Below are 24,888 nucleotides of genomic sequence, written 5' to 3'. Positions count from 1 at the left end.
GACTAAATTTGTTCGTTACGAAAGCGTAAGGGCATTGGTGGTTCAGTGGTAGAATCCTCGCCTGCCACGCGGGGGGCCCGTGTTCGATTCCCGGCCAATGCAAGTTTTATATTAATTAGGTGAAATAAAACTCTTTTACGACTAAATTTGTTCGTTTCGAAAGGGTAAGGGTATTGGTGGTTCAGTGGTAGAATCCTCGCCTGCCACGCGGGGGGCCCGGGTTCGATTCCCGGCCAATGCAAGTTTTATATTAATTAGGTGAAATAAAACTCTTTTAAGACTAAATTTGTTCGTTTCGAAAGAGTGCGGGCATTCGTGGTTCAGTGGTAGAGTCCTCGCCTGCCACGCGGGGGGCCCGGGTTCGATTCCCGGCCAATGCAAGTTTTATATTAATTAGGTGAAATAAAACTCTTTTAAGACTAAATTTGTTCGTTTCGAAAGCGTAAGGGCATTGGTGGTTCAGTGGTAGAATCCTCGCCTGCCACGCGGTAGGCCCGGGTTCGATTCCCGGCCAATGCAAGTTTTATATTAATTAGGTGAAATAAAACTCTTTTAAGACTAAATTTGTTCGTTTTGAAAGCGTAAGGGCATTGGTGGTTCAGTGATAGAATCCTCGCCTGCCACGCGGGGGGCCCGTGTTCGATTCCCGGCCAATGCAAGTTTTATATTAATTAGGTGAAATAAAACTCTTTTACGACTAAATTTGTTCGTTTCGAAAGGGTAAGGGCATTGGTGGTTCAGTGGTAGAATCCTCGCCTGCCACGCGGGGGGCCCGGGTTCGATTCCCGGCCAATGCAAGTTTTATATTAATTAGGTGAAATAAAACTCTTTCACGACTAAATTTGTTCGTTTCGAAAGCGTAAGGGCATTGGTGGTTCAGTGGTAGAATCCTCGCCTGCCACGCGGGGGGCCCGGGTTCGATTCCCGGCCAATGCAAGTTTTATATTAATTAGGTGAAATAAAACTCTTTTAAGACTAAATTTGTTCGTTTCGAAAGCGTAAGGGCATTGGTGGTTCAGTGGTAGAATCCTCGCCTGCCACGCGGGGGCCCGGGTTCGATTCCCGGCCAATGCAGGTTTTATATTAATTAGGTGAAATAAAACTCTTTTAAGACTAAATTTGTTCGTTTCGAAAGCGTAAGGGCATTGGTGGTTCAGTGGTAGAATCCTCGCCTGCCACGCGGGGGGCCCGGGTTCGATTCCCGGCCAATGCAAGTTTTATATTAATTAGATGAAATAATACTCTTTTAAGACTAAATTTGTTCGTTACGAAAGCGTAAGGGCATTGGTGGTTCAGTGGTAGAATCCTCGCCTGCCACGCGGGGGGCCCGTGTTCGATTCCCGGCCAATGCAAGTTTTATATTAATTAGGTGAAATAAAACTCTTTTACGACTAAATTTGTTCGTTTCGAAAGGGTAAGGGCATTGGTGGTTCAGTGGTAGAATCCTCGCCTGCCACGCGGGGGGCCCGGGTTCGATTCCCGGCCAATGCAAGTTTTATATTAATTAGGTGAAATAAAACTCTTTTAAGACTAAATTTGTTCGTTTCGAAAGCGTAAGGGCATTGGTGGTTCAGTGGTAGAATCCTCGCCTGCCACGCGGGGGGCCCGGGTTCGATTCCCGGCCAATGTAAGTTTTATATTAATTAGGTGAAATAAAACTCTTTTACGACTAAATTTGTTCGTTTCGAAAGGGTAAGGGCATTGGTGGTTCAGTGGTAGAATCCTCGCCTGCCACGCGGGGGCCCGGGTTCGATTCCCGGCCAATGCAAGTTTTATATTAATTAGGTGAAATAAAACTTTTTTAAGACTAAATTTGTTCTTTTCGAAAGCGTAAGGGCATTGGTGGTTCAGTGGTAGAATCCTCGCCTGCCACGCGGGGGGCCCGGGTTCGATTCCCGGCCAATGCAAGTTTTATATTAATTAGGTGAAATAAAACTCTTTTAAGACTAAATTTGTTCGTTTCGAAAGCGTAAGGGCATTGGTGGTTCAGTGGTAGAATCCTCGCCTGCCACGCGGGGGGCCCGTGTTCGATTCCCGGCCAATGCAAGTTTTATATTAATTAGGTGAAATAAAACTCTTTTACGACTAAATTTGTTCGTTTCGAAAGGGTAAGGGCATTGGTGGTTCAGTGGTAGAATCCTCGCCTGCCACGCGGGGGCCCGGGTTCGATTCCCGGCCAATGCAAGTTTTATATTAATTAGGTGAAATAAAACTCTTTCACGACTAAATTTGTTCGTTTCGAAAGCGTAAGGGCATTGGTGGTTCAGTGGTAGAATCCTCGCCTGCCACGCGGGGGGCCCGGGTTCGATTCCCGGCCAATGCAAGTTTTATATTAATTAGGTGAAATAAAACTCTTTTAAGACTAAATTGTTCTTTTCGAAAGCGTAAGGGCATTGGTGGTTCAGTGGTAGAATCCTCGCCTGCCACGCGGTGGGCCCGGGTTCGATTCCCGGCCAATGCAAGTTTTATATTAATTAGGTGAAATAAAACTCTTTTAAGACTAAATTGTTCGTTTCGAAAGCGTAAGGGCATTGGTGGTTCAGTGGTAGAATCCTCGCCTGCCACGCGGGGGGCCCGGGTTCGATTCCCGGCCAATGCAGGTTTTATATTAATTAGGTGAAATAAAACTCAATAAAACTCTTTTAAGACTAAATTTGTTCGTTTCGAAAGCGTAAGGGCATTGGTGGTTCAGTGGTAGAATCCTCGCCTGCCACGCGGGGGTCCCGGGTTCGATTCCCGGCCAATGCAGGTTTTATATAAATTAGGTGAAATAAAACTCTTTTAAGACTAAATTTGTTCGTTTCGAAAGCGTAAGGGCATTGGTGGTTCAGTGGTAGAATCCTCGCCTGCCACGCGGGGGTCCCGGGTTCGATTCCCGGCCAATGCATGTTTTATATTAATTAGGTGAAATAAAACTCTTTTAAGACTAAATTTGTTCGTTTCGAAAGGGTAAGGGCATTGGTGGTTCAGTGGTAGAATCCTCGCCTGCCACGCGGGGGTCCCGGGTTCGATTCCCGGCCAATGCAATTTTTATATTAATTAGGTGAAATAAAACTCTTTTAAGAATAAATTTGTTCGTTTCGAAAGCGTAAGGGCATTGGTGGTTCATTGGTAGAATCCTCGCCTGCCACGCGGGGGGCCCGGGTTCGATTCCCGGCCAATGCAATTTTTATATTAATTAGGTGAAATAAAACTCTTTTACGACTAAATTTGTTCGTTTCGAAAGGGTAAGGGCATTGGTGGTTCAGTGGTAGAATCCTCGCCTGCCACGCGGGGGCCCGGGTTCGATTCCCGGCCAATGCAAGTTTTATATTAATTAGGTGAAATAAAACTCTTTTAAGACTAAATTTGTTCGTTTCGAAAGCGTAAGGGCATTGGTGGTTCAGTGGTAGAATCCTCACCTGCCACGCGTTGGGCCCGGGTTCGATTCCCGGCCAATGCGAGTTTTATATTAATTAGGTGAAATAAAACTCTTTTAAGACTAAATTTGTTCGTTTCGAAAGCGTAAGGGCATTGGTGGTTCAGTGGTAGAATCCTCGCCTGCCACGCGGGGGGCCCGTGTTCGATTCCCGGCCAATGCAAGTTTTATATTAATTAGGTGAAATAAAACTCTTTTAAGACTAAATTTGTTCGTTTCGAAAGCGTAAGGGCATTGGTGGTTCAGTGGTAGAATCCTCGCCTGCCACGCGGGGGGCCCGGGTTCGATTCCCGGCCAATGCAAGTTTTATATTAATTAGGTGAAATAAAACTCTTTCACGACTAAATTTGTTCGTTTCGGAAGGGTAATGCACTGGTGGTTCAGTGCTAGAATCCTCGCCTGCCACGCGGGGGGCCCGGGTTCGATTCCCGGCCAATGCAGGTTTTATATTAATTAGGTGAAATAAAACTCTTTTAAGACAAAATTTGTTCGTTTCGAAAGCGTAAGGGCATTGGTGGTTCAGTGGTAGAATCCTCGCCTGCCACGCGGGGGGCCCGGGTTCGATTCCCGGCCAATGCAAGTTTTATATTAATTAGGTGAAATAAAACTCTTTTAAGACTAAATTTGTTCGTTTCGAAAGCGTAAGGGCATTGGTGGTTCAGTGGTAGAATCCTCGCCTGCCACGCGGGGGGCCCGTGTTCGATTCCCGGCCAATGCAAGTTTTATATTAATTAGGTGAAATAAAACTCTTTTACGACTAAATTTGTTCGTTTCGAAAGGGTAAGGGCATTGGTGGTTCAGTGGTAGAATCCTCGCCTGCCACGCGGGGGGCCCGTGTTCGATTCCCGGCCAATGCAAGTTTTATATTAATTAGGTGAAATAAAACTCTTTTAAGACTAAATTTGTTCGTTTCGAAAGGGTAATGCATTGGTGGTTCAGTGCTAGAATCCTCGCCTGCCACGCGGGGGGCCCGGGTTCGATTCCCGGCCAATGCAGGTTTTATATTAATTAGGTGAAATAAAACTCTTTTAAGACAAAATTTGTTCGTTTCGAAAGCGTAAGGGCATTGGTGGTTCAGTGGTAGAATCCTCGCCTGCCACGCGGGGGGCCCGGGTTCGATTCCCGGCCAATGCAAGTTTTATATTAATTAGGTGAAATAAAACTCTTTTAAGACTAAATTTGTTCGTTTCGAAAGCGTAAGGGCATTGGTGGTTCAGTGGTAGAATCCTCGCCTGCCACGCGGGGGGCCCGTGTTCGATTCCCGGCCAATGCAAGTTTTATATTAATTAGGTGAAATAAAACTCTTTTACGACTAAATTTGTTCGTTTCGAAAGGGTAAGGGCATTGGTGGTTCAGTGGTAGAATCCTCGCCTGCCACGCGGGGGCCCGGGTTCGATTCCCGGCCAATGCAGGTTTTATATTAATTAGGTGAAATAAAACTCTTTTAAGACTAAATTTGTTCGTTTCGAAAGCGTAAGGGCATTGGTGGTTCAGTGGTAGAATCCTCGCCTGCCACGCGGGGGGCCCGGGTTCGATTCCCGGCCAATGCAAGTTTTATATTAATTGGATGAAATAATACTCTTTTAAGACTAAATTTGTTCGTTACGAAAGCGTAAGGGCATTGGTGGTTCAGTGGTAGAATCCTCGCCTGCCACGCGGGGGGCCCGTGTTCGATTCCCGGCCAATGCAAGTTTTATATTAATTAGGTGAAATAAAACTCTTTTACGACTAAATTTGTTCGTTTCGAAAGGGTAAGGGCATTGGTGGTTCAGTGGTAGAATCCTCGCCTGCCACGCGGGGGGCCCGGGTTCGATTCCCGGCCAATGTAAGTTTTATATTAATTAGGTGAAATAAAACTCTTTTACGACTAAATTTGTTCGTTTCGAAAGGGTAAGGGCATTGGTGGTTCAGTGGTAGAATCCTCGCCTGCCACGCGGGGGCCCGGGTTCGATTCCCGGCCAATGCAAGTTTTATATTAATTAGGTGAAATAAAACTTTTTTAAGACTAAATTTGTTCTTTTCGAAAGCGTAAGGGCATTGGTGGTTCAGTGGTAGAATCCTCGCCTGCCACGCGGGGGGCCCGGGTTCGATTCCCGGCCAATGCAAGTTTTATATTAATTAGGTGAAATAAAACTCTTTTAAGACTAAATTTGTTCGTTTCGAAAGCGTAAGGGCATTGGTGGTTCAGTGGTAGAATCCTCGCCTGCCACGCGGGGGGCCCGGGTTCGATTCCCGGCCAATGCAAGTTTTATATTAATTAGGTGAAATAAAACTCTTTTAAGACTAAATTGTTCGTTTCGAAAGCGTAAGGGCATTGGTGGTTCAGTGGTAGAATCCTCGCCTGCCACGCGGGGGGCCCGGGTTCGATTCCCGGCCAATGCAAGTTTTATATTAATTAGGTGAAATAAAACTCTTTTAAGACTAAATTTGTTCGTTTCGAAAGCGTAAGGGCATTGGTGGTTCAGTGGTAGAATCCTCGCCTGCCACGCGGGGGGCCCGGGTTCGATTCCCGGCCAATGCAAGTTTTATATTAATTAGGTGAAATAAAACTCTTTCACGACTAAATTTGTTCGTTTCGAAAGCGTAAGGGCATTGGTGGTTCAGTGGTAGAATCCTCGCCTGCCACGCGGGGGGCCCGGGTTCGATTCCCGGCCAATGCAATTTTTATATTAATTAGGTGAAATAAAACTCTTTTAAGAATAAATTTGTTCGTTTCGAAAGCGTAAGGGCATTGGTGGTTCAGTGGTAGAATCCTCGCCTGCCACGCGGGGGGCCCGGGTTCGATTCCCGGCCAATGCAATTTTTATATTAATTAGGTGAAATAAAACTCTTTTACGACTAAATTTGTTCGTTTCGAAAGAGTACGGGCATTGGTGGTTCAGTGGTAGAATCCTCGCCTGCCACGCGGGGGCCCGGGTTCGATTCCCGGCCAATGCAAGTTTTATATTAATTAGGTGAAATAAAACTCTTTTAAGACTAAATTTGTTCGTTTCGAAAGCGTAAGGGCATTGGTGGTTCAGTGGTAGAATCCTCGCCTGCCACGCGGGGGGCACGGGTTCGATTCCCGGCCAATGCAAGTTTTATATTAATTAGGTGAAATAGAACTCTTTTAAGACTAAATTTGTTCGTTTCGAAAGCGTAAGGGCATTGGTGGTTCAGTGGTAGAATCCTCGCCTGCCACGCGGTGGGCCCGGGTTCGATTCCCGGCCAATGCAAGTTTTGTATTAATTAGGTGAAATAAAACTCTTTTACGACTAAATTTGTTCGTTTCGAAAGGGTAAGGGCATTGGTGGTTCAGTGGTAGAATCCTCGCCTGCCACGCGGGGGCCCGGGTTCGATTCCCGGCCAATGCAGGTTTTATATTAATTAGGTGAAATAAAACTCTTTTAAGACTAAATTTGTTCGTTACGAAAGCGTAAGGGCATTGGTGGTTCAGTGGTAGAATCCTCGCCTGCCACGCGGGGGGCCCGTGTTCGATTCCCGGCCAATGCAAGTTTTATATTAATTAGGTGAAATAAAACTCTTTTACGACTAAATTTGTTCGTTTCGAAAGGGTAAGGGCATTGGTGGTTCAGTGGTAGAATCCTCGCCTGCCACGCGGGGGGCCCGGGTTCGATTCCCGGCCAATGTAAGTTTTATATTAATTAGGTGAAATAAAACTCTTTTACGACTAAATTTGTTCGTTTCGAAAGGGTAAGGGCATTGGTGGTTCAGTGGTAGAATCCTCGCCTGCCACGCGGGGGCCCGGGTTCGATTCCCGGCCAATGCAAGTTTTATATTAATTAGGTGAAATAAAACTTTTTTAAGACTAAATTTGTTCTTTTCGAAAGCGTAAGGGCATTGGTGGTTCAGTGGTAGAATCCTCGCCTGCCACGCGGGGGGCCCGGGTTCGATTCCCGGCCAATGCAAGTTTTATATTAATTAGGTGAAATAAAACTCTTTTAAGACTAAATTTGTTCGTTTCGAAAGCGTAAGGGCATTGGTGGTTCAGTGGTAGAATCCTCGCCTGCCACGCGGGGGGCCCGGGTTCGATTCCCGGCCAATGCAAGTTTTATATTAATTAGGTGAAATAAAACTCTTTTAAGACTAAATTGTTCGTTTCGAAAGCGTAAGGGCATTGGTGGTTCAGTGGTAGAATCCTCGCCTGCCACGCGGGGGGCCCGGGTTCGATTCCCGGCCAATGCAAGTTTTATATTAATTAGGTGAAATAAAACTCTTTTAAGACTAAATTTGTTCGTTTCGAAAGCGTAAGGGCATTGGTGGTTCAGTGGTAGAATCCTCGCCTGCCACGCGGGGGGCCCGGGTTCGATTCCCGGCCAATGCAAGTTTTATATTAATTAGGTGAAATAAAACTCTTTCACGACTAAATTTGTTCGTTTCGAAAGCGTAAGGGCATTGGTGGTTCAGTGGTAGAATCCTCGCCTGCCACGCGGGGGGCCCGGGTTCGATTCCCGGCCAATGCAATTTTTATATTAATTAGGTGAAATAAAACTCTTTTAAGAATAAATTTGTTCGTTTCGAAAGCGTAAGGGCATTGGTGGTTCAGTGGTAGAATCCTCGCCTGCCACGCGGGGGGCCCGGGTTCGATTCCCGGCCAATGCAATTTTTATATTAATTAGGTGAAATAAAACTCTTTTACGACTAAATTTGTTCGTTTCGAAAGAGTACGGGCATTGGTGGTTCAGTGGTAGAATCCTCGCCTGCCACGCGGGGGCCCGGGTTCGATTCCCGGCCAATGCAAGTTTTATATTAATTAGGTGAAATAAAACTCTTTTAAGACTAAATTTGTTCGTTTCGAAAGCGTAAGGGCATTGGTGGTTCAGTGGTAGAATCCTCGCCTGCCACGCGGGGGGCACGGGTTCGATTCCCGGCCAATGCAAGTTTTATATTAATTAGGTGAAATAGAACTCTTTTAAGACTAAATTTGTTCGTTTCGAAAGCGTAAGGGCATTGGTGGTTCAGTGGTAGAATCCTCGCCTGCCACGCGGTGGGCCCTGGTTCGATTCCCGGCCAATGCAAGTTTTATATTAATTAGGTGAAATAAAACTCTTTCACGACTAAATTTGTTCGTTTCGAAAGCGTAAGGGCATTGGTGGTTCAGTGGTAGAATCCTCGCCTGCCACGCGGTGGACCCGGGTTCGATTCCCGGCCAATGCAAGTTTTATATTAATTAGGTGAAATAAAACTCTTTTACGACTAAATTTGTTCGTTTCGAAAGCGTAAGGGCATTGCTGGTTCAGTGGTAGAATCCTCGCCTGCCACGCGGGGGGCCCGGGTTCGATTCCCGGCCAATGCAAGTTTTATATTAATTAGGTGAAATAAAACTCTTTTACGACTAAATTTGTTCGTTTCGAAAGGGTAAGGGCATTGGTGGTTCAGTGGTAGAATCCTCGCCTGCCACGCGGGGGCCCGGGTTCGATTCCCGGCCAATGCAAGTTTTATATTAATTAGGTGAAATAAAACTCTTTTAAGACTAAATTTGTTCGTTTCGAAAGCGTAAGGGCATTGGTGGTTCAGTGGTAGAATCCTCGCCTGCCACGCGGGGGGCCCGGGTTCGATTCCCGGCCAATGCAAGTTTTATATTAATTAGGTGAAATAAAACTCTTTTAAGACTAAATTTGTTCGTTTCGAAAGCGTAAGGGCATTGGTGGTTCAGTGGTAGAATCCTCGCCTGCCACGCGGGGGGCCCGTGTTCGATTCCCGGCCAATGCAAGTTTTATATTAATTAGGTGAAATAAAACTCTTTTACGACTAAATTTGTTCGTTTCGAAAGGGTAAGGGCATTGGTGGTTCAGTGGTAGAATCCTCGCCTGCCACGCGGGGGGCCCGGGTTCGATTCCCGGCCGATGCAAGTTTTATATTAATTAGGTGAAATAAAACTCTTTTACGACTAAATTTGTTCGTTTCGAAAGGGTAAGGGCATTGGTGGTTCAGTGGTAGAATCCTCGCCTGCCACGCGGGGGGCCCGGGTTCGATTCCCGGCCAATGCAAGTTTTATATTAATTAGGTGAAATAAAACTCTTTCACGACTAAATTTGTTCGTTTCGAAAGCGTAAGGGCATTGGTGGTTCAGTGGTAGAATCCTCGCCTGCCACGCGGGGGGCCCGGGTTCGATTCCCGGCCAATGCAATTTTTATATTAATTAGGTGAAATAAAACTCTTTTACGACTAAATTTGTTCGTTTCGAAAGGGTAAGCGCATTGGTGGTTCAGTGGTAGAATCCTCGCCTGCCACGCGGGGGGCACGGGTTCGATTCCCGGCCAATGCAGGTTTTATATTAATTAGGTGAAATAAAACTCTTTTAAGACTAAATTTGTTCGTTTCGAAAGCGTAAGGGCATTGGTGGTTCAGTGGTAGAATCCTCGCCTGCCACGCGGGGGGGGCCCGGGTTCGATTCCCGGCCAATGCAAGTTTTATATTAATTAGATGAAATAATACTCTTTTAAGACTAAATTTGTTCGTTACGAAAGCGTAAGGGCATTGGTGGTTCAGTGGTAGAATCCTCGCCTGCCACGCGGGGGGCCCGTGTTCGATTCCCGGCCAATGCAAGTTTTATATTAATTAGGTGAAATAAAACTCTTTTACGACTAAATTTGTTCGTTTCGAAAGGGTAAGGGCATTGGTGGTTCAGTGGTAGAATCCTCGCCTGCCACGCGGGGGGCCCGGGTTCGATTCCCGGCCAATGCAAGTTTTTTATTAATTAGGTGAAATAAAACTCTTTGAAGACTAAATTTGTTCGTTTCGAAAGAGTACGGGCATTCGTGGTTCAGTGGTAGAGTCCTCCCCTGCCACGCGGGGGGCCCGGGTTCGATTCCCGGCCAATGCAAGTTTTATATTAATTAGGTGAAATAAAACTCTTTTAAGACTAAATTTGTTCGTTTCGAAAGCGTAAGGGCATTGGTGGTTCAGTGGTAGAATCCTCGCCTGCCACGCGGTGGGCCCGGGTTCGATTCCCGGCCAATGCAAGTTTTATATTAATTAGGTGAAATAAAACTCTTTTAAGACTAAATTTGTTCGTTTTGAAAGCGTAAGGGCATTGGTGGTTCAGTGGTAGAATCCTCGCCTGCCACGCGGGGGGCCCGTGTTCGATTCCCGGCCAATGCAAGTTTTATATTAATTAGGTGAAATAAAACTCTTTTAAGACTAAATTTGTTCGTTTCGAAAGGGTAAGGGCATTGGTGGTTCAGTGGTAGAATCCTCGCCTGCCACGCGGGGGGCCCGGGTTCGATTCCCGGCCAATGCAAGTTTTATATTAATTAGGTGAAATAAAACTCTTTTAAGACTAAATTTGTTCGTTTCGAAAGAGTACGGGCATTCGTGGTTCAGTGGTAGAGTCCTCCCCTGCCACGCGGGGGGCCCGGGTTCGATTCCCGGCCAATGCAAGTTTTATATTAATTAGGTGAAATAAAACTCTTTTAAGACTAAATTTGTTCGTTTCGAAAGCGTAAGGGCATTGGTGGTTCAGTGGTAGAATCCTCGCCTGCCACGCGGTGGGCCCGGGTTCGATTCCCGGCCAATGCAAGTTTTATATTAATTAGGTGAAATAAAACTCTTTTAAGACTAAATTTGTTCGTTTTGAAAGCGTAAGGGCATTGGTGGTTCAGTGGTAGAATCCTCGCCTGCCACGCGGGGGGCCCGTGTTCGATTCCCGGCCAATGCAAGTTTTATATTAATTAGGTGAAATAAAACTCTTTTACGACTAAATTTGTTCGTTTCGAAAGGGTAAGGGCATTGGTTGTTCAGTGGTAGAATCCTCGCCTGCCACGCGGGGGGCCCGGGTTCGATTCCCGGCCAATGCAAGTTTTATATTAATTAGGTGAAATAAAACTCTTTCACGACTAAATTTGTTCGTTTCGAAAGCGTAAGGGCATTGGTGGTTCAGTGGTAGAATCCTCGCCTGCCACGCGGGGGGCCCGGGTTCGATTCCCGGCCAATGTAAGTTTTATATTAATTAGGTGAAATAAAACTCTTTTACGACTAAATTTGTTCGTTTCGAAAGGGTAAGGGCATTGGTGGTTCAGTGGTGGAATCCTCGCCTGCCACGCGGGGGCCCGGGTTCGATTCCCGGCCAATGCAAGTTTTATATTAATTAGGTGAAATAAAACTTTTTTAAGACTAAATTTGTTCTTTTCGAAAGCGTAAGGGCATTGGTGGTTCAGTGGTAGAATCCTCGCCTGCCACGCGGGGGGCCCGGGTTCGATTCCCGCCCAATGCAAGTTTTATATTAATTAGGTGAAATAAAACTCTTTTAAGACTAAATTTGTTCGTTTCGAAAGCGTAAGGGCATTGGTGGTTCAGTGGTAGAATCCTCGCCTGCCACGCGGGGGGCCCGTGTTCGATTCCCGGCCAATGCAAGTTTTATATTAATTAGGTGAAATAAAACTCTTTTACGACTAAATGTGTTCGTTTCGAAAGGGTAAGGGCATTGGTGGTTCAGTGGTAGAATCCTCGCCTCCCACGCGGGGGACCGGGTTCGATTCCCGGCCAATGCAAGTTTTATATTAATTAGGTGAAATAAAACTCTTTTAAGACTAAATTGTTCTTTTCGAAAGCGTAAGGGCATTGGTGGTTCAGTGGTAGAATCCTCGCCTGCCACGCGGGGGGGCCGTGTTCGATTCCCGGCCAATGCAAGTTTTATATTAATTAGGTGAAATAAAACTCTTTTAAGACTAAATTGTTCGTTTCGAAAGCGTAAGGGCATTGGTGGTTCAGTGGTAGAATCCTCGCCTGCCACGCGGGGGGCCCGGGTTCGATTCCCGGCCAATGCAGGTTTTATATTAATTAGGTGAAATAAAACTCAATAAAACTCTTTTAAGACTAAATTTGTTCGTTTCGAAAGCGTAAGGGCATTGGTGGTTCAGTGGTAGAATCCTCGCCTGCCACGCGGGGGTCCCTGGTTCGATTCCCGGCCAATGCAGGTTTTATATAAATTAGGTGAAATAAAACTCTTTTAAGACTAAATTTGTTCGTTTCGAAAGCGTAAGGGCATTGGTGGTTCAGTGGTAGAATCCTCGCCTGCCACGCGGGGCTCCCGGGTTCGATTCCCGGCCAATGCATGTTTTATATTAATTAGGTGAAATAAAACTCTTTTAAGACTAAATTTGTTCGTTTCGAAAGGGTAAGGGCATTGGTGGTTCAGTGGTAGAATCCTCGCCTGCCACGCGGGGGTCCCGGGTTCGGTTCCCGGCCAATGCAATTTTTATATTAATTAGGTGAAATAAAACTCTTTTAAGAATAAATTTGTTCGTTTCGAAAGCGTAAGGGCATTGGTGGTTCAGTGGTAGAATCCTCGCCTGCCACGCGGGGGGCCCGGGTTCGATTCCCGGCCAATGCAATTTTTATATTAATTAGGTGAAATAAAACTCTTTTACGACTAAATTTGTTCGTTTCGAAAGGGTAAGAGCATTGGTGGTTCAGTGGTAGAATCCTCGCCTGCCACGCGGGGGCCCGGGTTCGATTCCCGGCCAATGCAAGTTTTATATTAATTAGGTGAAATAAAACTCTTTTAAGACTAAATTTGTTCGTTTCGAAAGCGTAAGGGCATTGGTGGTTCAGTGGTAGAATCCTCGCCTGCCACGCGGTGGGCCCGGGTTCGATTCCCGGCCAATGCAAGTTTTATATTAATTAGGTGAAATAAAACTCTTTTAAGACTAAATTTGTTCGTTTCGAAAGCGTAAGGGCATTGGTGGTTCAGTGGTAGAATCCTCGCCTGCCACGCGGGGGGGCCGTGTTCGATTCCCGGCCAATGCAAGTTTTATATTAATTAGGTGAAATAAAACTCTTTTAAGACTAAATTTGTTCGTTTCGAAAGCGTAAGGGCATTGGTGGTTCAGTGGTAGAATCCTCGCCTGCCACGCGGGGGGCCCGGGTTCGATTCCCGGCCAATGCAAGTTTTATATTAATTAGGTGAAATAAAACTCTTTCACGACTAAATTTGTTCGTTTCGGAAGGGTAATGCATTGGTGGTTCAGTGCTAGAATCATCGCCTGCCACGCGGGGGGCCCGGGTTCGATTCCCGGCCAATGCAGGTTTTATATTAATTAGGTGAAATAAAACTCTTTTAAGACAAAATTTGTTCGTTTCGAAAGCGTAAGGGCATTGCTGGTTCAGTGGTAGTATCCTCGCCTGCCACGCGGGGGGCCCGGGTTCGATTCCCGGCCAATGCAAGTTTTATATTAATTAGGTGAAATAAAACTCTTTTAAGACTAAATTTGTTCGTTTCGAAAGCGTAAGGGCATTGGTGGTTCAGTGGTAGAATCCTCGCCTGCCACGCGGGGGGCCCGTGTTCGATTCCCGGCCAATGCAAGTTTTATATTAATTAGGTGAAATAAAACTCTTTTACGACTAAATTTGTTCGTTTCGAAAGGGTAAGGGCATTGGTGGTTCAGTGGTAGAATCCTCGCCTGCCACGCGGGGGGCCCGGGTTCGATTCCCGGCCAATGCAAGTTTTATATTAATTAGGTGAAATAAAACTCTTTCACAACTAAATTTGTTCGTTTCTAAAGCGTAAGGGCATTGGTGGTTCAGTGGTAGAATCCTCGCCTGCCACGCGGGGGGCCCGGGTTCGATTCCCGGCCAATGCAATTTTTATATTAATTAGGTGAAATAAAACTCTTTTAAGACTAAATTTGTTCGTTTCGAAAGCGTAAGGGCATTGGTGGTTCAGTGGTAGAATCCTCGCCTGCCACGCGGGGGCCCGGGTTCGATTCCCGGCCAATGCAAGTTTTATATTAATTAGGTGAAATAAAACTCTTTTAAGACTAAATTTGTTCGTTTCGAAAGCGTAAGGGCATTGGTGGTTCAGTGGTAGAATCCTCGCCTGCCACGCGGTGGGCCCGGGTTCGATTCCCGGCCAATGCAAGTTTTATATTAATTAGGTGAAATAAAACTCTTTTAAGACTAAATTTGTTCGTTTCGAAAGCGTAAGGGCATTGGTGGTTCAGTGGTAGAATCCTCGCCTGCCACGCGGGGGGCCCGGGTTCGATTCCCGGCCAATGCAAGTTTTATATTAATTAGGTGAAATAAAACTCTTTTAAGACTAAATTGTTCGTTTCGAAAGCGTAAGGGCATTGGTGGTTCAGTGGTAGAATCCTCGCCTGCCACGCGGGGGCCCGGGTTCGATTCCCGGCCAATGCAGGTTTTATATTAATTAGGTGAAATAAAACTCTTTTAAGACTAAATTTGTTCGTTTCGAAAGCGTAAGGGCATTGGTGGTTCAGTGGTAGAATCCTCGCCTGCCACGCGGGGGTCCCGGGTTCGATTCCCGGCCAATGCAGGTTTTATATAAATTAGGTGAAATAAAACTCTTTTACGACTAAATTTGTTCGTTTCGAAAGCGTAAGGGCATTGGTGGTTCAGTGGTAGAATCCTCGCCTGCCACGCGGGGGTCCCGGGTTCGATTCCCGGCCAATGCAAGTTTTATATTAATTAGGTGAAATAAAACTCTTTTAAGACTAAATTTGTTCGTTTCGAAAGCGTAAGGGCATTGGTGGTTCAGTGGTAGAATCCTCGCCTGCCACGCGGGGGGCCCGGGTTCGATTCCCGGCCAATGCAATTTTTATATTAATTAGGTGAAATAAAACTCTTTTAAGACTAAATTTGTTCGTTTCGAAAGCGTAAGAGCATTGGTGGTTCAGTGGTAGAATCCTCGCCTGCCACGCGGGGGGCCCGGGTTCGATTCCCGGCCAATGCAAGTTTTATATTAATTAGGTGAAATAAAACTCTTTTACGACTAAATTTGTTCGTTTCGAAAGGGTAAGGGCATTGGTGGTTCAGTGGTAGAATCCTCGCCTGCCACGCGGGGGGCCCGGGTTCGATTCCCGGCCAATGCAATTTTTATATTAATTAGGTGAAATAAAACTCTTTTACGACTAAATTTGTTCGTTTCGAAAGGGTAAGGGCATTGGTGGTTCAGTGGTAGAATCCTCGCCTGCCACGCGGGGGCCCGGGTTCGATTCCCGGCCAATGCAAGTTTTATATTAATTAGGTGAAATAAAACTCTTTTAAGACTAAATTTGTTCGTTTCGAAAGCGTAAGGGCATTGGTGGTTCAGTGGTAGAATCCTCGCCTGCCACGCGGGGGGCCCGTGTTCGATTCCCGGCCAATGCAAGTTTTATATTAATTAGGTGAAATAAAACTCTTTTAAGACTAAATTTGTTCGTTTCGAAAGCGTAAGGGCATTGGTGGTTCAGTGGTAGAATCCTCGCCTGCCACGCGGGGGGCCCGGGTTCGATTCCCGGCCAATGCAAGTTTTATATTAATTAGGTGAAATAAAACTCTTTCACGACTAAATTTGTTCGTTTCGGAAGGGTAATGCATTGTTGGTTCAGTGCTAGAATCCTCGCCTGCCACGCGGGGGGCCCGGGTTCGATTCCCGGCCAATGCAGGTTTTATATTAATTAGGTGAAATAAAACTCTTTTAAGACAAAATTTGTTCGTTTCGAAAGCGTAAGGGCATTGGTGGTTCAGTGGTAGAATCCTCGCCTGCCACGCGGGGGGCCCGGGTTCGATTCCCGGCCAATGCAAGTTTTATATTAATTAGGTGAAATAAAACTCTTTTAAGACTAAATTTGTTCGTTTCGGGAGGGTAATGCATTGGTGGTTCAGTGGTAGAATCCTCGCCTGCCACGCGGGGGGCCCCGGTTCGATTCCCGGCCAATGCAAGTTTTATATTAATTAGGTGAAATAAAACTCTTTTAAGACTAAATTTGTTCGTTTCGAAAGCGTAAGGGCATTGGTGGTTCAGTTGTAGAATCCTCGCCTGCCACGCGGGGGACCCGGGTTCGATTCCCGGCCAATGCAAGTTTTATATTAATTAGGTGAAATAAAACTCTTTTAAGACTAAATTTGTTCGTTTCGAAAGCGTAAGGGCATTGGTGGTTCAGTGGTAGAATCCTCGCCTGCCACGCGGGGGTCCCGGGTTCGATTCCCGGCCAATGCAGGTTTTATATTAATTAGGTGAAATAAAACTCTTTTAAGACTAAATTTGTTCGTTTCGGGAGGGTAATGCATTGGTGGTTCAGTGGTAGAATCCTCGCCTGCCACGCGGGGGGCCCCGGTTCGATTCCCGGCCAATGCAAGTTTTATATTAATTAGGTGAAATAAAACTCTTTTAAGACTAAATTTGTTCGTTTCGAAAGCGTAAGGGCATTGGTGGTTCAGTGGTAGAATCCTCGCCTGCCACGCGGGGGGCCCGGGTTCGATTCCCGGCCAATGCAAGTTTTATATTAATTAGGTGAAATAAAACTCTTTTAAGACTAAATTTGTTCGTTTCGAAAGCGTAAGGGCATTGGTGGTTCAGTTGTAGAATCCTCGCCTGCCACGCGGGGGACCCGGGTTCGATTCCCGGCCAATGCAAGTTTTATATTAATTAGGTGAAATAAAACTCTTTTAAGACTAAATTTGTTCGTTTCGAAAGCGTAAGGGCATTGGTGGTTCAGTGGTAGAATCCTCGCCTGCCACGCGGGGGGCCCGTGTTCGATTCCCGGCCAATGCAAGTTTTATATTAATTAGGTGAAATAAAACTCTTTTACGACTAAATTTGTTCGTTTCGAAAGGGTAAGGGCATTGGTGGTTCAGTGGTAGAATCCTCGCCTGCCACGCGGGGGACCGGGTTCGATTCCCGGCCAATGCAAGTTTTATATTAATTAGGTGAAATAAAACTCTTTCACGACTAAATTTGTTCGTTTCGAAAGCGTAAGGGCATTGGTGGTTCAGTGGTAGAATCCTCGCCTGCCACGCGGGGGGCCCGGGTTCGATTCCCGGCCAATGCAAGTTTTATATTAATTAGGTGAAATAAAACTCTTTTAAGACTAATTTGTTCGTTTCGAAAGCGTAAGGGCATTGGTGGTTCAGTGGTAGAATCCTCGCCTGCCACGCGGGGGGCCCGGGTTCGATTCCCGGCCAATGCAGGTTTTATATTAATTAGGTGAAATAAAACTCTTTTAAGACTAAATTGTTCGTTTCGAAAGCGTAAGGGCATTGGTGGTTCAGTGGTAGAATCCTCGCCTGCCACGCGGGGGGCCCGGGTTCGATTCCCGGCCAATGCAGGTTTTATATTAATTAGGTGAAATAAAACTCTTTTAAGACTAAATTTGTTCGTTTCGAAAGCGTAAGGGCATTGGTGGTTCAGTGGTAGAATCCTCGCCTGCCACGCGGGGGTCCCGGGTTCGATTCCCGGCCAATGCAGGTTTTATATTAATTAGGTGAAATAAAACTCTTTTAAGACTAAATTTGTTCGTTTCGAAAGCGTAAGGGCATTGGTGGTTCAGTGGTAGAATCCTCGCCTGCCACGCGGGGGTCCCGAGTTCGATTCCCGGCCAATGCAGGTTTTATATTAATTAGGTGAAATAAAACTCTTTTAAGACTAAATTTGTTCGTTTCGAAAGGGTAAGGGCATTGGTGGTTCAGTGGTAGAATACTCGCCTGCCACGCGGGGGGCCCGTGTTCGATTCCCGGCCAATGCAAGTTTTATATTAATTAGGTGAAATAAAACTCTTTTACGACTAAATTTGTTCGTTTCGAAAGCATAAGGGCATTGGTGGTTCAGTGGTAGAATCCTCGCCTGCCACGCGGGGGGCCCGGGTTCGATTCCCGGCCAATGCAAGTTCTATATTAATTAGGTGAAATAAAACTCTTTCACGACTAAATTTGTTCGTTTCGAAAGCGTAAGGGCATTGGTGGTTCAGTGGTAGAATCCTCGCCTGCCACGCGGGGGGCCCGGGTTCGATTCCCGGCCAATGCAATTTTTATATTAATTAGGTGAAATAAAACTCTTTTAAGAATAAATTTGTTCGTTTCGAAAGCGTAAGGGCATTGGTGGTTCAGTGGTAGAATCCTCGTCTGCCACGCGGGGGGCCCGGGTTCGATTCCCGGCCAATGCAATTTTTATATTAATTAGGTGAAATAAAACTCTTTTACGACTAAATTTGTTCGTTTCGAAAGGGTAAGGGCATTGGTGGTTCAGTGGTAGAATCCTCGCCTGCCACGCGGGGGCCCGGGTTCGATTCACGGCCAATGCAAGTTTTATATTAATTAGGTGAAATAAAACTCTTTTAAGACTAAATTTGTTCGTTTCGAAAGCGTAAGGGCATTGGTGGTTCAGTGGTAGAATCCTCGCCTGCCACGCGGTGGGCCCGGGTTCGATTCCCGGCCAATGCAAGTTTTATATTAATTAGGTGAAATAAAACTCTTTTAAGACTAAATTTGTTCGTTTCGAAAGCGTAAGGGCATTGGTGGTTCAGTGGTAGAATCCTCGCCTGCCACGCGGGGGGCCCGTGTTCGATTCCCGGCCAATGCAAGTTTTATATTAATTAGGTGAAATAAAACTCTTTTAAGACTAAATTTGTTCGTTTCGAAAGCGTAAGGGCATTGGTGGTTCAGTGGTAGAATCCTCGCCTGCCACGCGGGGGCCCCGGGTTCGATTCCCGGCCAATGCAAGTTTTATATTAATTAGGTGAAATAAAACTCTTTCACGACTAAATTTGTTCGTTTCGAAAGCGTAAGGGCATTGGTGGTTCAGTGGTAGAATCCTCGCCTGCCACGCGGGGGGCCCGGGTTCGATTCCCGGCCAATGCAGGTTTTATATTAATTAGGTGAAATAAAACTCTTTTAAGACAAAATTTGTTCGTTTCGAAAGCGTAAGGGCATTGGTGGTTCAGTGGTAGAATCCTCGCCTGCCACGCGGGGGGCCCGGGTTCGATTCCCGGCCAATGCAAGTTTTATATTAATTAGGTGAAATAAAACTCTTTTAAGACTAAATTTGTTCGTTTCGGGAGGGTAATGCATTGGTGGTTCAGTGGTAGAATCCTCGCCTGCCACGCGGGGGGCCCGGGTTCGATTCCCGGCCAATGCAAGTTTTATATTAATTAGGTGAAATAAAACTCTTTTAAGACTAAATTTGTTCGTTTCGAAAGCGTAAGGGCATTGGTGGTTCAGTGCTAGAATCCTCGCCTGCCACGCGGGGGGCCCGGGTTCGATTCCCGGCCAATGCAAGTTTTATATTAATTAGGTGAAATAAAACTCTTTTAAGACTAAATTTGTTCGTTTCGAAAGCGTAAGGGCATTGGTGGTTCAGTGGTAGAATCCTCGCCTGCCACGCGAAGGGCCCGGGTTCGATTCCCGGCCAATGCAAGTTTTATATTAATTAGGTGAAATAAAACTCTTTTAAGACTAAATTTGTTCGTTTCGAAAGCGTAAGGGCATTGGTGGTTCAGTGGTAGAATCCTTGCCTGCCACGCGGGGGGCCCGGGTTCGATTCCCGGCCAATGCAAGTTTTATATTAATTAGGTGAAATAAAACTCTTTTAAGACTAAATTTGTTCGTTTCGAAAGCGTAAGGGCATTGGTGGTTCAGTGGTAGAATCCTCGCCTGCCACGCGGGGGACCCGGGTTCGATTCCCGGCCAATGCAGGTTTTATATTAATTAGGTGAAATAAAACTCTTTTAAGACAAAATTTGTTCGTTTCGAAAGCGTAAGGGCATTGGTGGTTCAGTGGTAGAATCCTCGCCTGCCACGCGGGGGGCCCGGGTTCGATTCCCGGCCAATGCAGGTTTTATATTAATTAGGTGAAATAAAACTCTTTTAAGACAAAATTTGTTCGTTTCGAAAGCGTAAGGGCATTGGTGGTTCAGTGGTAGAATCCTCGCCTGCCACGCGGGGGGCCCGGGTTCGATTCCCGGCCAATGCAAGTTTTATATTAATTAGGTGAAATAAAACTCTTTTAAGACTAAATTTGTTCGTTTCGGGAGGGTAATGCATTGGTGGTTCAGTGGTAGAATCCTCGCCTGCCACGCGGGGGGCCCGGGTTCGATTCCCGGCCAATGCAAGTTTTATATTAATTAGGTGAAATAAAACTCTTTTAAGACTAAATTTGTTCGTTTCGAAAGCGTAAGGGCATTGGTGGTTCAGTGCTAGAATCCTCGCCTGCCACGCGGGGGGCCCGGGTTCGATTCCCGGCCAATGCAAGTTTTATATTAATTAGGTGAAATAAAACTCTTTTAAGACTAAATTTGTTCGTTTCGAAAGCGTAAGGGCATTGGTGGTTCAGTGGTAGAATCCTCGCCTGCCACGCGAAGGGCCCGGGTTCGATTCCCGGCCAATGCAAGTTTTATATTAATTAGGTGAAATAAAACTCTTTTAAGACTAAATTTGTTCGTTTCGAAAGCGTAAGGGCATTGGTGGTTCAGTGGTAGAATCCTTGCCTGCCACGCGGGGGGCCCGGGTTCGATTCCCGGCCAATGCAAGTTTTATATTAATTAGGTGAAATAAAACTCTTTTAAGACTAAATTTGTTCGTTTCGAAAGCGTAAGGGCATTGGTGGTTCAGTGGTAGAATCCTCGCCTGCCACGCGGGGGACCCGGGTTCGATTCCCGGCCAATGCAAGTTTTATATTAATTAGGTGAAATAAAACTCTTTTAAGACTAAATTTGTTCGTTTCGAAAGCGTAAGGGCATTGGTGGTTCAGTGGTAGAATCCTCGCCTGCCACGCGGGGGGCCCGGGTTCGATTCCCGGCCAATGCAAGTTTTATATTAATTAGGTGAAATAAAACTCTTTTAAGACTAAATTTGTTCGTTTCGAAAGCGTAAGGGCATTGGTGGTTCAGTGGTAGAATCCTCGCCTGCCACGCGGGGGGCCCGGGTTCGATTCCCGGCCAATGCAGGTTTTATATTAATTAGGTGAAATAAAACTCTTTTAAGACTAAATTTGTTCGTTTCGAAAGCGTAAGGGCATTGGTGGTTCAGTGGTAGAATCCTCGCCTGCCACGCGGGGGGCCCGGGTTCGATTCCCGGCCAATGCAAGTTTTATATTAATTAGGTGAAATAAAACTCTTTTAAGACTAAATTTGTTCGTTTCGGGAGGGTAATGCATTGGTGGTTCAGTGGTAGAATCCTCGCCTGCCACGCGGGGGGCCCGGGTTCGATTCCCGGCCAATGCAAGTTTTATATTAATTAGGTGAAATAAAACTCTTTTAAGACTAAATTTGTTCGTTTCGAAAGCGTAAGGGCATTGGTGGTTCAGTGCTAGAATCCTCGCCTGCCACGCGGGGGGCCCGGGTTCGATTCCCGGCCAATGCAAGTTTTATATTAATTAGGTGTAATAAAACTCTTTTAAGACTAAATTTGTTCGTTTCGAAAGCGTAAGGGCATTGGTGGTTCAGTGCTAGAATCCTCGCCTGCCACGCGGGGGGCCCGGGTTCGATTCCCGGCCAATGCAAGTTTTATATTAATTAGGTGTAATAAAACTCTTTTAAGACTAAATTTGTTCGTTTCGAAAGCGTAAGGGCATTGGTGGTTCAGTGCTAGAATCCTCGCCTGCCACGCGGGGGGCCCGGGTTCGATTCCCGGCCAATGCAATTTTTATATTAATTAGGTGAAATAAAACTCTTTTAAGAATAAATTTGTTCGTTTCGAAAGCGTAAGGGCATTGGTGGTTCAGTGGTAGAATCCTCGCCTGCCACGCGGGGGGCCCGGGTTCGATTCCCGGCCAATGCAATTTTTATATTAATTAGGTGAAATAAAACTCTTTTACGACTAAATTTGTTCGTTTCGAAAGGGTAAGGGCATTGGTGGTTCAGTGGTAGAATCCTCGCCTGCCACGCGGGGGCCCGGGTTCGATTCCCGGCCAATGCAGGTTTTATATTAATTAGGTGAAATAAAACTCTTTTAAGACTAAATTTGTTCGTTTCGAAAGCGTAAGGGCATTGGTGGTTCAGTGGTAGAATCCTCGCCTGCCACGCGGAGGGCCCGGGTTCGATTCCCGGCCAATGCAAGTTTTATATTAATTAGATGAAATAATACTCTTTTAAGACTAAATTTGTTCGTTACGAAAGCGTAAGGGCATTGGTGGTTCAGTGGTAGAATCCTCGCCTGCCACGCGGGGGGCCCGTGTTCGATTCCCGGCCAATGCAAGTTTTATATTAATTAGGTGAAATAAAACTCTTTTACGACTAAATTTGTTCGTTTCGAAAGGGTAAGGGCATTGGTGGTTCAGTGGTAGAATCCTCGCCTGCCACGCGGGGGGCCCGGGTTCGATTCCCGGCCAATGTAAGTTTTATATTAATTAGGTGAAATAAAACTCTTTTACGACTAAATTTGTTCGTTTCGAAAGGGTAAGGGCATTGGTGGTTCAGTGGTAGAATCCTCGCCTGCCACGCGGGGGCCCGGGTTCGATTCCCGGCCAATGCAAGTTTTATATTAATTAGGTGAAATAAAACTTTTTTAAGACTAAATTTGTTCTTTTCGAAAGCGTAAGGGCATTGGTGGTTCAGTGGTAGAATCCTCGCCTGCCACGCGGGGGGCCCGGGTTCGATTCCCGGCCAATGCAAGTTTTATATTAATTAGATGAAATAATACTCTTTTAAGACTAAATTTGTTCGTTTCGAAAGCGTAAGGGCATTGGTGGTTCAGTGGTAGAATCCTCGCCTGCCACGCGGGGGGCCCGGGTTCGATTCCCGGCCAATGCAAGTTTTATATTAATTAGATGAAATAATACTCTTTGAAGACTAAATTTGTTCGTTACGAAAGCGTAAGGGCATTGGTGGTTCAGTGGTAGAATCCTCGCCTGCCACGCGGGGGGCCCGTGTTCGATTCCCGGCCAATGCAAGTTTTATATTAATTAGGTGAAATAAAACTCTTTTACGACTAAATTTGTTCGTTTCGAAAGGGTTAGGGCATTGGTGGTTCAGTGGTAGAATCCTCGCCTGCCACGCGGGGGGCCCGGGTTCGATTCCCGGCCAATGTAAGTTTTATATTAATTAGGTGAAATAAAACTCTTTTACGACTAAATTTGTTCGTTTCGAAAGGGTAAGGGCATTGGTGGTTCAGTGGTAGAATCCTCGCCTGCCACGCGGGGGCCCGGGTTCGATTCCCGGCCAATGCAAGTTTTATATTAATTAGGTGAAATAAAACTTTTTTAAGACTAAATTTGTTCTTTTCGAAAGCGTAAGGGCATTGGTGGTTCAGTGGTAGAATCCTCGCCTGCCACGCGGGGGGCCCGGGTTCGATTCCCGGCCAATGCAAGTTTTATATTAATTAGGTGAAATAAAACTCTTTTAAGACTAAATTTGTTCGTTTCGAAAGCGTAAGGGCATTGGTGGTTCAGTGGTAGAATCCTCGCCTGCCACGCGGGGGGCCCGGGTTCGATTCCCGGCCAATGCAAGTTTTATATTAATTAGGTGAAATAAAACTCTTTTAAGACTAAATTGTTCGTTTCGAAAGCGTAAGGGCATTGGTGGTTCAGTGGTAGAATCCTCGCCTGCCACGCGGGGGGCCCGGGTTCGATTCCCGGCCAATGCAAGTTTTATATTAATTAGGTGAAATAAAACTCTTTCACAACTAAATTTGTTCGTTTCTAAAGCGTAAGGGCATTGGTGGTTCAGTGGTAGAATCCTCGCCTGCCACGCGGGGGGCCCGGGTTCGATTCCCGGCCAATGCAATTTTTATATTAATTAGGTGAAATAAAACTCTTTTAAGAATAAATTTGTTCGTTTCGAAAGCGTAAGGGCATTGGTGGTTCAGTGGTAGAATCCTCGCCTGCCACGCGGGGGGCCCGGGTTCGATTCCCGGCCAATGCAATTTTTATATTAATTAGGTGAAATAAAACTCTTTTACGACTAAATTTGTTCGTTTCGAAAGGGTAAGGGCATTGGTGGTTCAGTGGTAGAATCCTCGCCTGCCACGCGGGGGGCCCGGGTTCGATTCCCGGCCAATGCAAGTTTTATATTAATTAGGTGAAATAAAACTCTTTCACGACTAAATTTGTTCGTTTCGGAAGGGTAATGCATTGGTGGTTCAGTGCTAGAATCCTCGCCTGCCACGCGGGGGGCCCGGGTTCGATTCCCGGCCAATGCAGGTTTTATATTAATTAGGTGAAATAAAACTCTTTTAAGACAAAATTTGTTCGTTTCGAAAGCGTAAGGGCGTTGGTGGTTCAGTGGTAGAATCCTCGCCTGCCACGCGGGGGGCCCGGGTTCGATTCCCGGCCAATGCAAGTTTTATATTAATTAGGTGAAATAAAACTCTTTTAAGACTAAATTTGTTCGTTTCGAAAGCGTAAGGGCATTGGTGGTTCAGTGGTAGAATCCTCGCCTGCCACGCGGGGGGCCCGTGTTCGATTCCCGGCCAATGCAAGTTTTATATTAATTAGGTGAAATAAAACTCTTTTACGACTAAATTTGTTCGTTTCGAAAGGGTAAGGGCATTGGTGGTTCAGTGGTAGAATCCTCGCCTGCCACGCGGGGGGCCCGGGTTCGATTCCCGGCCAATGCAAGTTTTATATTAATTAGGTGAAATAAAACTCTTTCACAACTAAATTTGTTCGTTTCTAAAGCGTAAGGGCATTGGTGGTTCAGTGGTAGAATCCTCGCCTGCCACGCGGGGGGCCCGGGTTCGATTCCCGGCCAATGCAATTTTTATATTAATTAGGTGAAATAAAACTCTTTTAAGAATAAATTTGTTCGTTTCGAAAGCGT

General features: G+C 45.9%; 1 protein-coding gene and 72 non-coding genes across 73 annotated transcripts in view; 72 read left to right on the top strand and 1 right to left on the bottom strand.

The window, feature by feature from the left end:
* LOC146134862 (dynein axonemal heavy chain 6-like) overlaps nucleotides 1-24,888 on the bottom strand; it is a 205,502-nt gene that overhangs the window by 46,802 nt on the left and 133,812 nt on the right. The gene's annotated exons all lie outside the window — the stretch shown is intronic.
* Trnag-gcc (transfer RNA glycine (anticodon GCC)) lies at nucleotides 727-797 on the top strand. The gene has a single exon. It is a non-coding gene; the product is annotated as a tRNA-Gly (tRNA).
* On the top strand, nucleotides 866-936 carry Trnag-gcc (transfer RNA glycine (anticodon GCC)). Its single transcript has one exon. It is a non-coding gene; the product is annotated as a tRNA-Gly (tRNA).
* Trnag-gcc (transfer RNA glycine (anticodon GCC)) lies at nucleotides 1,143-1,213 on the top strand. The gene has a single exon. It is a non-coding gene; the product is annotated as a tRNA-Gly (tRNA).
* Nucleotides 1,421-1,491, top strand: Trnag-gcc (transfer RNA glycine (anticodon GCC)). The gene has a single exon. It is a non-coding gene; the product is annotated as a tRNA-Gly (tRNA).
* On the top strand, nucleotides 1,837-1,907 carry Trnag-gcc (transfer RNA glycine (anticodon GCC)). Its single transcript has one exon. It is a non-coding gene; the product is annotated as a tRNA-Gly (tRNA).
* Trnag-gcc (transfer RNA glycine (anticodon GCC)) lies at nucleotides 2,253-2,323 on the top strand. Its single transcript has one exon. It is a non-coding gene; the product is annotated as a tRNA-Gly (tRNA).
* Trnag-gcc (transfer RNA glycine (anticodon GCC)) lies at nucleotides 2,529-2,599 on the top strand. The gene has a single exon. It is a non-coding gene; the product is annotated as a tRNA-Gly (tRNA).
* Nucleotides 3,650-3,720, top strand: Trnag-gcc (transfer RNA glycine (anticodon GCC)). The gene has a single exon. It is a non-coding gene; the product is annotated as a tRNA-Gly (tRNA).
* On the top strand, nucleotides 3,927-3,997 carry Trnag-gcc (transfer RNA glycine (anticodon GCC)). The gene has a single exon. It is a non-coding gene; the product is annotated as a tRNA-Gly (tRNA).
* On the top strand, nucleotides 4,482-4,552 carry Trnag-gcc (transfer RNA glycine (anticodon GCC)). Its single transcript has one exon. It is a non-coding gene; the product is annotated as a tRNA-Gly (tRNA).
* Nucleotides 4,898-4,968, top strand: Trnag-gcc (transfer RNA glycine (anticodon GCC)). The gene has a single exon. It is a non-coding gene; the product is annotated as a tRNA-Gly (tRNA).
* On the top strand, nucleotides 5,453-5,523 carry Trnag-gcc (transfer RNA glycine (anticodon GCC)). Its single transcript has one exon. It is a non-coding gene; the product is annotated as a tRNA-Gly (tRNA).
* Trnag-gcc (transfer RNA glycine (anticodon GCC)) lies at nucleotides 5,592-5,662 on the top strand. The gene has a single exon. It is a non-coding gene; the product is annotated as a tRNA-Gly (tRNA).
* On the top strand, nucleotides 5,730-5,800 carry Trnag-gcc (transfer RNA glycine (anticodon GCC)). Its single transcript has one exon. It is a non-coding gene; the product is annotated as a tRNA-Gly (tRNA).
* On the top strand, nucleotides 5,869-5,939 carry Trnag-gcc (transfer RNA glycine (anticodon GCC)). The gene has a single exon. It is a non-coding gene; the product is annotated as a tRNA-Gly (tRNA).
* Nucleotides 6,008-6,078, top strand: Trnag-gcc (transfer RNA glycine (anticodon GCC)). Its single transcript has one exon. It is a non-coding gene; the product is annotated as a tRNA-Gly (tRNA).
* Nucleotides 6,147-6,217, top strand: Trnag-gcc (transfer RNA glycine (anticodon GCC)). Its single transcript has one exon. It is a non-coding gene; the product is annotated as a tRNA-Gly (tRNA).
* On the top strand, nucleotides 7,256-7,326 carry Trnag-gcc (transfer RNA glycine (anticodon GCC)). The gene has a single exon. It is a non-coding gene; the product is annotated as a tRNA-Gly (tRNA).
* Trnag-gcc (transfer RNA glycine (anticodon GCC)) lies at nucleotides 7,395-7,465 on the top strand. The gene has a single exon. It is a non-coding gene; the product is annotated as a tRNA-Gly (tRNA).
* On the top strand, nucleotides 7,533-7,603 carry Trnag-gcc (transfer RNA glycine (anticodon GCC)). The gene has a single exon. It is a non-coding gene; the product is annotated as a tRNA-Gly (tRNA).
* Trnag-gcc (transfer RNA glycine (anticodon GCC)) lies at nucleotides 7,672-7,742 on the top strand. Its single transcript has one exon. It is a non-coding gene; the product is annotated as a tRNA-Gly (tRNA).
* Trnag-gcc (transfer RNA glycine (anticodon GCC)) lies at nucleotides 7,811-7,881 on the top strand. Its single transcript has one exon. It is a non-coding gene; the product is annotated as a tRNA-Gly (tRNA).
* Trnag-gcc (transfer RNA glycine (anticodon GCC)) lies at nucleotides 7,950-8,020 on the top strand. The gene has a single exon. It is a non-coding gene; the product is annotated as a tRNA-Gly (tRNA).
* Nucleotides 8,921-8,991, top strand: Trnag-gcc (transfer RNA glycine (anticodon GCC)). The gene has a single exon. It is a non-coding gene; the product is annotated as a tRNA-Gly (tRNA).
* Nucleotides 9,338-9,408, top strand: Trnag-gcc (transfer RNA glycine (anticodon GCC)). Its single transcript has one exon. It is a non-coding gene; the product is annotated as a tRNA-Gly (tRNA).
* Trnag-gcc (transfer RNA glycine (anticodon GCC)) lies at nucleotides 9,477-9,547 on the top strand. The gene has a single exon. It is a non-coding gene; the product is annotated as a tRNA-Gly (tRNA).
* Nucleotides 10,035-10,105, top strand: Trnag-gcc (transfer RNA glycine (anticodon GCC)). Its single transcript has one exon. It is a non-coding gene; the product is annotated as a tRNA-Gly (tRNA).
* Nucleotides 10,591-10,661, top strand: Trnag-gcc (transfer RNA glycine (anticodon GCC)). The gene has a single exon. It is a non-coding gene; the product is annotated as a tRNA-Gly (tRNA).
* Nucleotides 11,841-11,910, top strand: Trnag-ccc (transfer RNA glycine (anticodon CCC)). Its single transcript has one exon. It is a non-coding gene; the product is annotated as a tRNA-Gly (tRNA).
* On the top strand, nucleotides 12,116-12,186 carry Trnag-gcc (transfer RNA glycine (anticodon GCC)). The gene has a single exon. It is a non-coding gene; the product is annotated as a tRNA-Gly (tRNA).
* Trnag-gcc (transfer RNA glycine (anticodon GCC)) lies at nucleotides 12,682-12,752 on the top strand. The gene has a single exon. It is a non-coding gene; the product is annotated as a tRNA-Gly (tRNA).
* Nucleotides 13,237-13,307, top strand: Trnag-gcc (transfer RNA glycine (anticodon GCC)). The gene has a single exon. It is a non-coding gene; the product is annotated as a tRNA-Gly (tRNA).
* On the top strand, nucleotides 13,792-13,862 carry Trnag-gcc (transfer RNA glycine (anticodon GCC)). Its single transcript has one exon. It is a non-coding gene; the product is annotated as a tRNA-Gly (tRNA).
* Nucleotides 13,931-14,001, top strand: Trnag-gcc (transfer RNA glycine (anticodon GCC)). Its single transcript has one exon. It is a non-coding gene; the product is annotated as a tRNA-Gly (tRNA).
* Nucleotides 14,347-14,417, top strand: Trnag-gcc (transfer RNA glycine (anticodon GCC)). Its single transcript has one exon. It is a non-coding gene; the product is annotated as a tRNA-Gly (tRNA).
* Trnag-gcc (transfer RNA glycine (anticodon GCC)) lies at nucleotides 14,901-14,971 on the top strand. The gene has a single exon. It is a non-coding gene; the product is annotated as a tRNA-Gly (tRNA).
* Nucleotides 15,040-15,110, top strand: Trnag-gcc (transfer RNA glycine (anticodon GCC)). The gene has a single exon. It is a non-coding gene; the product is annotated as a tRNA-Gly (tRNA).
* Trnag-gcc (transfer RNA glycine (anticodon GCC)) lies at nucleotides 15,179-15,249 on the top strand. Its single transcript has one exon. It is a non-coding gene; the product is annotated as a tRNA-Gly (tRNA).
* Nucleotides 15,595-15,665, top strand: Trnag-gcc (transfer RNA glycine (anticodon GCC)). The gene has a single exon. It is a non-coding gene; the product is annotated as a tRNA-Gly (tRNA).
* Trnag-gcc (transfer RNA glycine (anticodon GCC)) lies at nucleotides 15,872-15,942 on the top strand. The gene has a single exon. It is a non-coding gene; the product is annotated as a tRNA-Gly (tRNA).
* Trnag-gcc (transfer RNA glycine (anticodon GCC)) lies at nucleotides 16,565-16,635 on the top strand. The gene has a single exon. It is a non-coding gene; the product is annotated as a tRNA-Gly (tRNA).
* On the top strand, nucleotides 17,120-17,190 carry Trnag-gcc (transfer RNA glycine (anticodon GCC)). Its single transcript has one exon. It is a non-coding gene; the product is annotated as a tRNA-Gly (tRNA).
* Trnag-gcc (transfer RNA glycine (anticodon GCC)) lies at nucleotides 17,258-17,328 on the top strand. The gene has a single exon. It is a non-coding gene; the product is annotated as a tRNA-Gly (tRNA).
* On the top strand, nucleotides 17,396-17,466 carry Trnag-gcc (transfer RNA glycine (anticodon GCC)). The gene has a single exon. It is a non-coding gene; the product is annotated as a tRNA-Gly (tRNA).
* Nucleotides 17,952-18,022, top strand: Trnag-gcc (transfer RNA glycine (anticodon GCC)). Its single transcript has one exon. It is a non-coding gene; the product is annotated as a tRNA-Gly (tRNA).
* Nucleotides 18,091-18,161, top strand: Trnag-gcc (transfer RNA glycine (anticodon GCC)). Its single transcript has one exon. It is a non-coding gene; the product is annotated as a tRNA-Gly (tRNA).
* On the top strand, nucleotides 18,924-18,994 carry Trnag-gcc (transfer RNA glycine (anticodon GCC)). Its single transcript has one exon. It is a non-coding gene; the product is annotated as a tRNA-Gly (tRNA).
* On the top strand, nucleotides 19,063-19,133 carry Trnag-gcc (transfer RNA glycine (anticodon GCC)). Its single transcript has one exon. It is a non-coding gene; the product is annotated as a tRNA-Gly (tRNA).
* Trnag-gcc (transfer RNA glycine (anticodon GCC)) lies at nucleotides 19,201-19,271 on the top strand. Its single transcript has one exon. It is a non-coding gene; the product is annotated as a tRNA-Gly (tRNA).
* On the top strand, nucleotides 19,479-19,549 carry Trnag-gcc (transfer RNA glycine (anticodon GCC)). The gene has a single exon. It is a non-coding gene; the product is annotated as a tRNA-Gly (tRNA).
* On the top strand, nucleotides 19,757-19,827 carry Trnag-gcc (transfer RNA glycine (anticodon GCC)). Its single transcript has one exon. It is a non-coding gene; the product is annotated as a tRNA-Gly (tRNA).
* Nucleotides 19,896-19,966, top strand: Trnag-gcc (transfer RNA glycine (anticodon GCC)). The gene has a single exon. It is a non-coding gene; the product is annotated as a tRNA-Gly (tRNA).
* Trnag-gcc (transfer RNA glycine (anticodon GCC)) lies at nucleotides 20,035-20,105 on the top strand. The gene has a single exon. It is a non-coding gene; the product is annotated as a tRNA-Gly (tRNA).
* Nucleotides 20,173-20,243, top strand: Trnag-gcc (transfer RNA glycine (anticodon GCC)). Its single transcript has one exon. It is a non-coding gene; the product is annotated as a tRNA-Gly (tRNA).
* On the top strand, nucleotides 20,451-20,521 carry Trnag-gcc (transfer RNA glycine (anticodon GCC)). The gene has a single exon. It is a non-coding gene; the product is annotated as a tRNA-Gly (tRNA).
* Nucleotides 20,729-20,799, top strand: Trnag-gcc (transfer RNA glycine (anticodon GCC)). The gene has a single exon. It is a non-coding gene; the product is annotated as a tRNA-Gly (tRNA).
* Trnag-gcc (transfer RNA glycine (anticodon GCC)) lies at nucleotides 20,868-20,938 on the top strand. The gene has a single exon. It is a non-coding gene; the product is annotated as a tRNA-Gly (tRNA).
* Nucleotides 21,007-21,077, top strand: Trnag-gcc (transfer RNA glycine (anticodon GCC)). Its single transcript has one exon. It is a non-coding gene; the product is annotated as a tRNA-Gly (tRNA).
* On the top strand, nucleotides 21,146-21,216 carry Trnag-gcc (transfer RNA glycine (anticodon GCC)). The gene has a single exon. It is a non-coding gene; the product is annotated as a tRNA-Gly (tRNA).
* Trnag-gcc (transfer RNA glycine (anticodon GCC)) lies at nucleotides 21,284-21,354 on the top strand. The gene has a single exon. It is a non-coding gene; the product is annotated as a tRNA-Gly (tRNA).
* Nucleotides 21,840-21,910, top strand: Trnag-gcc (transfer RNA glycine (anticodon GCC)). The gene has a single exon. It is a non-coding gene; the product is annotated as a tRNA-Gly (tRNA).
* Nucleotides 22,672-22,742, top strand: Trnag-gcc (transfer RNA glycine (anticodon GCC)). The gene has a single exon. It is a non-coding gene; the product is annotated as a tRNA-Gly (tRNA).
* Trnag-gcc (transfer RNA glycine (anticodon GCC)) lies at nucleotides 22,811-22,881 on the top strand. Its single transcript has one exon. It is a non-coding gene; the product is annotated as a tRNA-Gly (tRNA).
* Nucleotides 23,366-23,436, top strand: Trnag-gcc (transfer RNA glycine (anticodon GCC)). Its single transcript has one exon. It is a non-coding gene; the product is annotated as a tRNA-Gly (tRNA).
* Trnag-gcc (transfer RNA glycine (anticodon GCC)) lies at nucleotides 23,505-23,575 on the top strand. The gene has a single exon. It is a non-coding gene; the product is annotated as a tRNA-Gly (tRNA).
* On the top strand, nucleotides 23,643-23,713 carry Trnag-gcc (transfer RNA glycine (anticodon GCC)). Its single transcript has one exon. It is a non-coding gene; the product is annotated as a tRNA-Gly (tRNA).
* Nucleotides 23,782-23,852, top strand: Trnag-gcc (transfer RNA glycine (anticodon GCC)). The gene has a single exon. It is a non-coding gene; the product is annotated as a tRNA-Gly (tRNA).
* Nucleotides 23,921-23,991, top strand: Trnag-gcc (transfer RNA glycine (anticodon GCC)). Its single transcript has one exon. It is a non-coding gene; the product is annotated as a tRNA-Gly (tRNA).
* Nucleotides 24,060-24,130, top strand: Trnag-gcc (transfer RNA glycine (anticodon GCC)). Its single transcript has one exon. It is a non-coding gene; the product is annotated as a tRNA-Gly (tRNA).
* On the top strand, nucleotides 24,337-24,407 carry Trnag-gcc (transfer RNA glycine (anticodon GCC)). Its single transcript has one exon. It is a non-coding gene; the product is annotated as a tRNA-Gly (tRNA).
* On the top strand, nucleotides 24,615-24,685 carry Trnag-gcc (transfer RNA glycine (anticodon GCC)). The gene has a single exon. It is a non-coding gene; the product is annotated as a tRNA-Gly (tRNA).
* On the top strand, nucleotides 24,754-24,824 carry Trnag-gcc (transfer RNA glycine (anticodon GCC)). The gene has a single exon. It is a non-coding gene; the product is annotated as a tRNA-Gly (tRNA).

The sequence above is a fragment of the Ascidiella aspersa genome, chromosome 8 (assembly GCF_963924565.1).
Source record: "Ascidiella aspersa chromosome 8, kaAscAspe10.2, whole genome shotgun sequence".
Lineage (NCBI taxonomy): Eukaryota > Metazoa > Chordata > Ascidiacea > Phlebobranchia > Ascidiidae > Ascidiella > Ascidiella aspersa.
The sequence above is the reverse complement of the archived record's forward strand: the minus strand, read 5'-3'. Positions and strand labels throughout refer to the sequence as shown.